This window comes from Cicer arietinum, chromosome 2 (genome assembly GCF_000331145.2).
Source record: "Cicer arietinum cultivar CDC Frontier isolate Library 1 chromosome 2, Cicar.CDCFrontier_v2.0, whole genome shotgun sequence".
NCBI lineage: Eukaryota > Viridiplantae > Streptophyta > Magnoliopsida > Fabales > Fabaceae > Cicer > Cicer arietinum.
Window position 1 is genome coordinate 8,061,538 of NC_021161.2, and position 12,528 is coordinate 8,074,065.

Below are 12,528 nucleotides of genomic sequence, written 5' to 3' on the forward strand. Positions count from 1 at the left end.
TTGTTGTTGGTCATGAGGGGCATCATCACTTGGCTCCTGCAGAAGCACCTACTAGTTATGCAAGCACCTTCAATTATCAAACGATGATTGGTGGATTTGTTCCCATTCTCATTGCAATTCTCTTTGCGAGGAATGGCTTTTGAGAATTCTTTTCTTTTATCTTACTCTTAATTGTTTTACATTTTCTTCTTTCTTATCTTCATATGTCATTTACATTTTGGCTTTCCTCTGTTATGTTTGTTGGTTTGTATAGTACAATATATTTGTTTGGAAACTATGCTCTGTATACGTATGTTTACGTGATTTGACTAAAAAAAAAAGTAATGTTTGGTTTCAATTGAGATAAATTGATTTGAGCCTCAAAAAGCAATTTTAACTTGAAGCTCAAATGTATTATGTGTTATATGTGGTATGAATTGATTTTGCATTGCCTAAAAAAATTATTATTTTTGGATATAAATGCAACTGCTTGAAAGTAAATTGAATCCTAAAAACTAGTGAAAAGGGTATTATAATTACAAGTTATTTCAACTAGGTTGATACCTTACACACACTAACAATTCTATGCGGCACCATTAAATATATTGAAATAAAAGAAAAAAAGAAAAACAAAGCATGAAGACCTAAACCAAACTCATGTAGAATAAGAAAATCTAAAGTTAGAAAGAAATTTTATATTTCTAAAAATCTCATCTAAAATGAAAGGAGGGATTAAATACCATCAAACAAGCTATTTCTCGTTTGTCAAGGAACAAGTTGAAAAAGTATGTGAAATAAATAGAGAAAAAGAGAAGTTGAATAGTAGTTTAAAAAATTATTTCCAAAATGATTTAAGTGTTAGAACGCTTATTTATACCAAATAATATTTATACCATATTCAAGATAATAATACTATTACTCATAATGTCCTTACATGTTCTTAATTTCATTCAACTTGTTATAACTTGGGCCTATGATCTCTAATATGTCTTTTTTTTGAGATTTGAAAATAATGATTTGTTCATTAGTTCATTAACCATACCGAGAATAATGAGATGTTGGAATTTTTAGGTTAATTTTGGATTAAATAAAATATGACGAAGTTTGAGCAAATGATGAGTTGATGGAGCTCAAATGCTTCATCATAATATTATTTCTCAAAAACAATCTCGGTTGCGAAAAGTCTTCATGTATCATATGAGATTACAGGTCCATTTAGTTGTGACATATCAAATGAACAAGAAATGGGGTGCTCTGGCTCACAAGCACCAGAAGTTGTCTCTAAACTCTTCTTTTTATATCATTCTTCAACTTCTATGCAAGCAAAGATAAAAAATAAAATCAATTAATCCATCTATAACTTCAAATTGCACCAATCACTTGTGTAAAAGATTCAACAACTTGACTCAAACTCTATCTCGTTTCCTCAACTCACTATACAAATATTCAATTTAAGACCTATAAATCTACATGCATTGTAGGTTTATCAACCTACTCTTCAAAGACTCAAATGATCACTTGGAGAAATTATTGGAGTTTTGTGAGACTGCCATAATTATTGTTTCTTAATTTGTTTCTAATATCTTTTTATTGTTCCCACTCTCCTCAAAGAATCTTCACCTTATAACTCAATCACATACTTTCATCAAAGAAAAGGACAATTACTATCACAATCGGTTAATTTAATTGTTCACATCTTATACAATAGTTCACACTACCCTTTGAAGATATCTATAGATTAGGAGATTTGATGGATAAGCCACTCAACCAAACCAATAATATTATTTAGAGTGTGTTTGCAAATGATCACCAATGAGCCAATTAAAGATGCAACAATCCAAAAAAAGATCATGAAGGAATAGGTTTGAGGTAGATAGTGCTAACTTAATTATTGTTACTTTGATGTCTTCAAACAAAAATTTGATAAACCTTAATGTGGGTCTATGATATTAACTTACTATTCTTGTTAGACTTGTAGACATTCAAATTAGAATCGCTCTCGCTCACGAGACAAAAATTGAAGAAATCAACTTGTTTCTACATACATATAATTCTTTTAAATACGATCTACAATTTAACGCACTTTATTTTCAGACAAGAGTATAAGAAAAAATAACAAAAATCATATGCAAACTTAAAATATTTATAATTGATGTATCTTATAATAAAGAATTAAAACCAATACATATAATTTAGATATCACTATTCTCTTAATTACCATAATCAGCAATACAATTATAAGGACTCCATTCATTTAGCTTTTTTTCTATAGCAATGTTTTCTTTACCATACATTGCTTTTGCACCAAAATCTATTTTCCAATTCGTTTAGCCCTCTACACATTTGTTGTTCAATTCTTATGAATTCATTCTATTCATAAATATCTCTTTTAATGATTTTATTGGTATAATATATCCACCGACTTATCTGATAATATCTGATAATTAATCTTCATTGAAGAACCTAGTGTCAGAGATAACCCGCAAACTCTTACTATTAAACCACATTTATACATTAGATTTATGGAAAAAACTAGACGAAATATGATTAAGGATAAGGATAACAAATTGAGGGTAGTCAAATTGTTAAAGATAGAAAATGCGCGCCTTGAAAAAATATAACAAAAACTATTAGAAAAAACTTATAGATTAATGAGTTGAAAAGAATGTTAATGTCGTTTGATCCATGCAGCCAATCCTATTTGATGGGATAAGACGAGTTGTTGTTTATGACGAATGCATTTAAATTAACCTATACAATTCATTTTATGTTTACGAGTGTGACGACTCACTTTCATATATTTTTTATGTGATCGCTTACATATTGTTTAAAGTTTGTGAGGGTAGAAGACAAGATGACTAGTGAATAAAACATCAAAGTTAAAGCTAATGAGTGATCAAAGTGATGTGAATACATTAGATAATTTTTATTTGTCTTGTTTTGTACTGATAGAAGATGAGATGACTAGTGAAGAGAAGATTATCAACATCACGTAATCAAATTAAATAGTTGTTATTTTATTATTCATGTTTAGTTCATGGACGTGTTGGATTAAAGTTTTTATTTGCATGAATTTATTTCGTATTTGGACTAAACAAAATAATAAAAACTATTAAAATCGTCATCATAGATATAAACAAGCTATTAACATAACACATTAAGAACTAACATATTTTCACATAAAAAAAATTACTATGGATATATGTCATACATTTGTTATCTATATTTTTTTATTAAAAAAATATTTGTATATTTTTATTATTAAAATATAATTTTATAAGAATAAAAAGTTATTATTATTATTATTATTATTAATAACTATGATACTAATGATTATTTTATAATTATTCTTAGAAAATAAAAATAAAAATAAAAAGTTAAAACAAACATTTTTCAAATCTTGAAATTTAAAAATGAAAATGAAAACACTTCCGCAAACTAAACATACTTTTAACTTCTTTTAAAAAGATTTTAATATTTCATAATTTCAATGTCTCGATAACTCCTAATTCATTATTCTAAGTTGAATATGCAAGTTTCAATAGTCAATTTTAAAGACCTTGAACCATTCATCCATTTTTTTCATACATTAAAATTCTATACTTTAAAATTTAAATTGACTCTCACCATCTTACTTAACACTTTTATTGAAATTTCCTTTTCCAACCATATTTTTCTATACACAAACTCTAATTCTAATATTTCAGTCAATAAACATTTGAATCACACATTTGAATTTTTTATTCTTAATTTCTTTATTATCGTGTCAATTCACGCCATAAACTTCACTAATGAGTACGAATTCCTTTGCATAAGATTACCACAAAACCTATGAATCCACACAATCAAAAGAATAGTGTCCGACAAAAACACAACAAATTAACAGCTGTACACTTCTTTCCCAACAAGAACAGTATATATGTTAATGTTAATCCCAAATAAACAGAGCTTTTAACGATGAAAACGAAGCATACATATATAATATATCTGTCCAATTCAATTATTTAATCTTATACTTTCTGTTAAACAAGAAACATGAAATTAACAGCCAAATCCTAGACTTTCACGCACAAAAAAATATTTATATAGCAACATTCCACTTGAGTTCAAATCATCAAACCAAATAAATCACACCAATTGCAATAATCAGAAGCCAAATTATAAGAATAATAAAAATGGCTTCTTTACCAGTAAAATTCAGCATGGTGGTAGCTTGTGTTTTGGTTTTAGTTATGGTTGTTACTGCTCAAAATAATGGAGAAGATGAATTTATAAACAATGTGTCTGAAATGTCTAACAATATGCCTGGAATGCTAATGGGTCCTTCACCAGCACCAACACCAGAATCCTCTACTTCTCCACCAATTGTCAGTTATTCTGCTGCAATTGCCATTTTCCTTCCATTTATGATTTCATTTGTTGTAGCCAAATGAGACAGGATTTGAATTTTATTAACTACATGTTATTTCTATTGTTCTAGTCATATGCTTTTATTTATCTATTACTTATGTGGTGTACTTGAAGTTATATGGAATAAAAGAAATTGTTAACTTGCTAATGCTACTTCTAACTATACCTATAATATAATCATTTTCATTTAGGTTTTTGATACAAGTTTTCCAACACTATTCTAAAGGATTTAATTCATATAAATATGTCACCGTAAAAAATTGTAATTTCAATCAACCATAATCAGATAATTAAAAATATTTTACTTTGATCGGAACTATTTGTATAGTCATCTATATATTTAATTGTAATTTATTCGTCGTATAAAATTCTTTAAATATAATCTTTTTAAGAGGTCATGTTCATTACTATAAAAATTAACAATACACATATTTAAAAATTTGTTTGCAAAAAATTCTTAAATAATCTTATTACTAGAATCAACCTTAAAACTAATATTCTCTTCGTTAATAAAATTAATATTCTCATTTAAATTTTAAGGAGTAAAATTTAAAAGAGATTAGTAGTATGATTTTCGTATGTTGACCTTCCATAAAATAACTACTTTTCTCTTTTGAAAAAATAACTCAGAACCACTTTTTTTTGTGGACAAAACTTAAAATCATTCTTATCATAATTTGATATCTGATATGGAAACATATATCTTATAATTTATCAAATACTTCTAATTATATAACTGATATATAAAAATTGGCACCAAGAGACTTCAAATAAATTGAAAGTCAAGAACTAAATTACAATTTCAACAAAATATGTATGTTCAAAGAAAATTACAGTAAGCTATTGAATTGCAACATAAATTTTTTTCAAGATAGGAGTGAATCACTATTTTGTTCTTCATATTTATAAGGGTTGGGTAAATTGGCCATTGAATTTCACCAATCACCACATATCATCCTCTTCTTGTTGTCATATGACACTTTTAGTTAGAGCTAGTGAATTGGAATGTCAAGTGCTTTGGTGGGAGCCACGTTGACTCACATGTGTCTGCCACCTCATACGAACCGAAATTGTTATAACCAGCTAAGACAAAATTGATAATAGATGACTATTTTTATGATCCATTTTTGAAAAACACTAACTTTAATGAACATTCTTTTTTAGTTCTCTCCTCATTTTTTCTTTATATTTTGTACATTTTTCTTTTTATTCTTTTTATTCTTTTTATATTATCTTCCTCTTTTCCTCTCTTATTCAATGTATAATTAGATTGTGATATAGAGTGCGGATTGAATGATTTTTTATTTTATTTTGTAATGTTGTAATAATTTTTATAGTTGAAATATTGATTATTTTATCAATATGCTGAAATAATATTGAATTTAAATTAAACTAAATAAAATCAAAACATAACTTAAAAGCAAATATAATTTTATAGTTAAGTTAAAAAATATGATATGTAGGTGAATGATAATTTTGTTAAAAAAAATATAATTTTGTAGTTAAGTTAAAAAATATGATAATTTTGTACTTAAAAGTAAATTAGTTTCTAAAATACTCCCCCTAAATATTATAAAATTAATATCCTTTAATATTTTAAAATTCCAAAACACAAGTAAAATGTCTCTTTACTCTTTTGTCTTCTTTCACAACATGCAACATTTTAATTTGAACATGATAATGAGCGCAAGGGAAGCAAAATAAATGTGATATCATGTCAAATATAATTTCTCTCTTTACAAAATATTTTTATGCTAAAAAAGTTTGTATTTATCGAAAACAATCAAAGAGATTTTTTCACATAAAAAATAATTTTAAGGATATAAAGAGGAGAATTTGTAGAAAATGATTTGAGTTTCATGAATGAATTAAATAGTAATCATGATATACCTTGATAAGATCCAAAGAAGCACTTGAATTAGACAAGAGGACAATGTAAATATGTGCTTCTTCTAAAGGAAACTTGAATATCATTTATATATTTCAGAGGCAAATCAACGATTGCAATTACACCTCCAACAACAGCTTTGGTAACATATCATTCCAATTAATTTTATCGTTCTCCAACTTTTATGAGGTGAATGAAACGGAGATTGTTTATCAATCTCAATTTCCTTGAAAGCATTTTGTTGTTGCTGTCCAGAATGGTCTTCTTCTTCATCATCATTTGATTTGTTAATGTTTCCAAATGTTATAGACACTCCAAATTTTTGTAACGAGAGGAGACACCATACTTTTCCATTCATGTGTATTGAGCATGCCTTGTCCATCTATCAATGTTCTTTCTTGATGGTTGGATGGTGTTCCTGCATCACAAGTTAGTAATGATTTTGGTACCCATATTTGTTTGGGTTCTTGATGGTTAGTATATATTTTTTTAGAAGATTTTTTAAAACTTGATCTCTTTTTAAAATAGCAAGTTGACTCGAAGTGGTCATTCTTGGAACAATAGGAACACTTTGTTGTTGGTCTTGGAGAAGATTTCAAAACATGAGTTTTAAACGTCTTTGAAATTGATTTTGATAAACTTCCAAAACGTTCTCCTCTTTTCAAACTTTCTGGAGAATGTTCTCCTTTTTTCAAGTTTCTTGGAGAATGTTATGTTTTTGTTCCAAAACGTTTTTCTTTTCTAAAGATCCTTTTGTTCTTGATTTTTCCATCTCTTTTCTTAAAATAACATGGAAATTCCAGATGTCCAATTTTACCACAATATGAACATTTGGTTTTGCATTTGTCTACTTTACTTTCAAGAACAAATAAATTTCCATGCACTTTTGTTTTTTGAGTTTTATCAAAACAAAGACCATCTTTATCAAAAATTTCTACTTGACATCACATGATTTTTTGAAATGTTTCAGTGGTTTTGATAAAGTTTTCCAAGTCATTTTTGATAATTTCATTTTCTGTTTTAAGAAGAATGTTATCCTTTTGGATCGCATAACATTCTTGGTTTTCAGTTTCATCAGTTTTCTCAAACTGAGATTCCTGCATGTTCTTTTGAAAGTTTTCGGTGGTATTTACCAAGTTGGTTAAGTCATTTTTCAATTCACGAACTTCTATTTTTAAAGAGGTATTTTCTTCCTTAGTTTCAGAACATTCTGAAAGATGATTTTATATGAGTATCTCATTGAAAATATTTTGTTGCTCAAATATTTTTAAATTAGATTGCTGCAGATTTTGAATGACCTTTCTTAGTTCGTCATTCATATCTTGTGCTTTCTCTTTTTTCCTTACCGAGTTGTTCTTTTAATAAACCACATTTTTGAACAAGAATGTTTGAATCACATAAAAGATTATCAAATTCTTTTTCCATTTTTTCACAAATAGGACATAGTTCAGAAATGGTAACCTCATTATTTTCTAAGTTTTCCATTAAGCACATGTTGGCTTCTGACATTACTTCTTTTTCTGAATCTTTTCCTCTAACACTTGTTAGGTGCTCAATTTTAGAGACCGGACTCTGATACCAATTGAAGTAGCAATGTCGATTTACAAGAAATAGAGGTTTGAATTGTAAATGTTTCTATTTAAAATTTCCTGTTAAAAACTTAAGAAAATAACTCAAGATTGATCTTGGTTGTGAAAATAGAAAAAGAAGAACTTTCTTAGTTTTAACTAGAAAAGGGAGAACATTCTTAGTTAGTTAAAATCACTAATTCAGTTTATGTATTTAACTTGATAATCAATTAGACTTAAAGTAAATAGATAAGGGAAAAGATATCACAGAAGGATATATCCTGGTTCACCCAACCCGGGCTACGTCTAGTCCTCACAACCGTGAGATTTTCCACTAAGTGTTCAAAACAAAGAATCTTCTTGGTTTTACAGCACCTAGCTCAGATCAAACTTGATCTGTTACAAAGTTAAAACCTTTCCACCCAGGAAGGAGTTCAATCAGATCACCTATCAACCTTGATAGATTTCCTACAATATATCCAAACTATACTAAACTCTTATAGTTCAAGTTTTACAATAATGATTAGATTGTTTTCTTAGAATCTGAGAAGGCTCAACACTTGTTTGAGTTCTGATTCTTTGATAGAAAAATACACGAGAACGATTCTATGAATAAAAATATTCCAGCCTTTGAACACTTTACGAAATCTGTTTGAATGGACATTTTTCTTCGTTCTTGATCAAATTTCTTTTGTGTTTAATGATCCTTTATACCTCAGATATATTTGTTGACGATATTGCTTCGATCTGGAGATTTGATTATGCCAAAACAACTTGGAGAATGATGTTGAAAATTCTGGAGACTAATGATCATTCTAGAGACTAGTCTGATCATTTTAGAGACTAATCTGATCATTCTGGAGACATATCTGATCATTCTGGAGACTAATGATCATTCTGGAGACTAATGAGAACTTTCTGTAGATTGATGTTATCATTATGGAGATTGATGTTTAACATCTTGGAGAATCATGTTAGCATGATGGAGAATAATGTTAACATGCTGGAGATTAATGTTAACATGTTGGAGAATAATGTTAATATGTTGGATAATGATTAGAATGTTGTCAATAATGTTCTTCGTTCTTGACAGTCAAGTTGGAGAAGGTTCAAATATGTTTGGTCTTGCTAATTCGTGATCTTATCTCTTTGTGATTCGAGTAGTTTATTTGAATTTGATCATCTCAGTTTGTTTTTTGTCTAGTGCTGATGAAATAGATGTAAAATCCAAAGGCTAAAACTTCTTTTAACTAGTGGAGATTGAATGATTTTGGAGTTGTGATGATCATTCTTGAAACTGGAGAACATTATCCGTTTTCCAGATTTTGTTAAGAATATTATCCATTCTTGTCTGTTCAGTTTCTTGCCTTTTTATGTTGATTTCTTTGCTTTGTTTAAATCATATCTTTAAATTAATATACTCAAAAGCACAAGTTAAATTAACGTAACATTTAGAATCATAATTAACATTCTTAATTAACTTTTTGTTTATTTTCATCAAAATATTACATTGAAATTTTGTCTCAACAAATCATATAGTCAATGCTACTGCAATTAAACAATGTATTTTGGAGAAGAACATTTTAAAATATTGAAAAGAACACATCATATTATACATATGACAATAAAAAAAAAAATTATACATTGACTAACAACATCTAAGTTAAATAAAAAAAAAATCATTATTTTCAAGCCATAAATAGATAAACCCTAAAATGGAGATTATAATATATGATGGATGTTGGCTACAATATAATATGAAAATATGAAACCTTAAAATTTTAATAGCAAGAGTTACCAAAATACTTAATTTAATGGGTGAGGATGAAATTTGAAGAAATTGGTAGTATCATGAAAACATTTGCTTTCAATCTTATATATATAAAAATGAATATCAAGAATAAATGACTTAAAAAACGAATATCAAATGCATATAGAAATTGAAACAAAAATTTGAGTCATTAATTACCTCTATATATATATATTGAAATAGGTTTAGAACATCAAGAATAAAAGTAATAAAAAATTGAGAGAGAAAGTGTTTTAAGAATTTTTTTTATTTTATTATTATAATAAAAAAAGCATTTGAACAATCTTAAACAAAGGAATTAAGTAAATGTGCATGATACCATATAAATCCATCTAATGGATAACGATGTACAAACAAATGATATTACTAACACACACGCACGCACACAAATGGATAGCGATGTCCAAACAAATGATATTATAAATAAATTTTTGTTATGAAAATATTTTGGGTTACATTCAACCATTTATCATATACATAATGAAACACTTGATATTGTAGTGATTTGAAATAAGCAACAAAATAGTTGACGTAAATACTTGACGTTGTGATGCTCCAAAATAGTTGACGTAAATTGTGACAAACAAATGATAAAGACGATAATTTTGAATTAGTACTATAATATATCGGTGAAGAAGAGATAAGTTGTGCTTCAACATTTAAGCACCCTTGTTCAAAAGGAGCTTAGCCTATTTCTTGGTTTCGATCAACAATTTAACAATCTTGTTAGCTTGCTCCCAACAATCAAGTCTACTCTTGAAGATGCTGAGGAGAAACAATTCTCAAACAGATCTATCAAGGATTGGTTCCTTAAGCTCAAAGATGTTGCTCATGTTCTTAATGACATCTTGGACGAATGTGCTACCGAATCATTGGAGATGGAGTACAAAGTACTGTCATACAAGGTACAAATCTATTGCTTATCCATCAAGTTCCACCTCATGTATTGAAATGTTATTCTTTGCGGGTGCTTAACTTCCCAAGTGGAAAAAAATTATCATCTTCAATTGACTGTTTAAAATATCTAAGGTACTTGAGTCTTTCTTACGACGAGTTCAAAACTCTTCCAGAATCCTTATGTAAATTGTGGAATTTGCATATTTTAAAGTTAGATTCTTGTCATAGCCTCCAAAATTTGCCAAATAATTTGGTACTCTTGAAAGCTTTAAAACATCTATCTTTGAAGTATTGCTACTCTCTATCAAGGTTGTCTCCAAATATAATGATGTTGGCTTCCCTGAAGACTTTAACATTATATGTAGTAGGCAAGAAAAGAGGCCATCTTTTGGCAGAAATAGGACAATTGAACCTTGAATGTGACCTTTATATTAAACACTTGGATAGAGTTAAAAGTGTGATGAATGCCAAAGAAACAAATATGTCGAGCAAGGACGTAAACAATTTGCAATTGTCATGGGAGAGAAATGAAGAGTCCCAATTACAAGAAAATGTTGAGGAGATTCTTAAAGTGCTTCAACCTCAAATCCAACAACTTCAAAGTTTGAGTGTGAAAGGATATACAGGTGCCTATTTCGTACAATGGATGTCTAGTCATTCTCTAAAATATTTAACTCATTTATGACTCAGGGATTGCAAAAATTGTTTACACCTTCCATACTTGGAGAAATTTCATTCTCTAAAGCCCTTAGAAGTGTCTAATATGCGTCATGTAAAATACATATATCAGAACACTATAATATTTAGTACTAGAGAAGTTGCCAAACCTGGTAAAGTTATCGAGGGAGGATAGAGATAACATATTTCTCTCTCTTTCAACACTTAAAATTACTAAATGTCCTATAATGTTGGGCTTGCCTTTCCTTCCATTTCTCAATATTTTGCATATCCAAGGAAAATGAAACCAAATTTACTAAGTTCAATTCATAAACAACACAATCTTGAAACCCTAGCCTATTCCCATCCCTCACTACTGATCTAGACTATATACCTATTATTATTATTATTATAAAATTCCATTTACAAAATAAAATAGAAATTTCTTGAGGCTCAAAAGTCTTAAATAATAATAATAATAATAATAATAATAATAATAATAATAATAATATTTTTTTAGATAACAAAAATGTTATTTACACAAAACTCTCAACTCAAGTAAAAATTTGATAAAAAAAAATAGTTGAAGTGAAGTTGGTATTTAAACTTTAAGTAAATACTATAACTGCAAACTAATTTTATATCTAGTCTTTTAGATATGAAGCAATTTCAATTACTGTAACTATTATTTTATCTAAATAATTAGAATATATAATAAATTTTTCAAATAATTGTTTGCCATAGTCAAGAAATATCAAGAGTGAGTTACCAAAAGTTATAGGCAAGAATAGTTTGTTGATGCTTAAGACATAGGAAATTTCAAATAGTGAAATGGTTAGAAGTTATTCATTTACAAACAAATATCTTTAGTATTCTTTATCTTTAATTTGTTTTAATTACGATTTATTTTTTAGTATCCTTGTTGGTTATTAAATCTTCTTCTAGAAGATTTTTTTCTTATGATAACATTGTGATTTATCATGTCCAATTTTAAGTAGAAAGAACATTTTCTTACTGAAGAATGTTCTAGTTTGTGTCCAAAGCATTCTCCTTTTTTGAAATTACGAGAAGAACGTTCTTGGGGTTTAAATGACCATTTTTCTTTAAACTTTTCATCCCTTTTTTTGAAATAACAGGCATATTATAATGTCTATTTTTTTTTTACAATAAGAGAATCTTTTATTATCTTTTTCATCCTTCTTTTTTGACATAAAAACGTTTTCATAAAACTTTTCTTTTTAAGAAGTTTTGAAACAGAAATCATTTTTATCAAATATCTCTTCTTCATATATCATGTTCTTTTGAAAAATTTCAGCGGT

The 12,528-nt window shown here is 27.8% G+C and overlaps 1 pseudogene; it reads left to right on the top strand.

Moving 5' to 3' along the window:
* Positions 1 to 10,511: 10,511 nt before the first annotated feature.
* LOC140919335 (putative disease resistance protein RGA3) lies at positions 10,512 to 11,594 on the top strand (annotated as a pseudogene).
* The last annotated feature ends 934 nt before the right edge of the window (positions 11,595 to 12,528 follow it).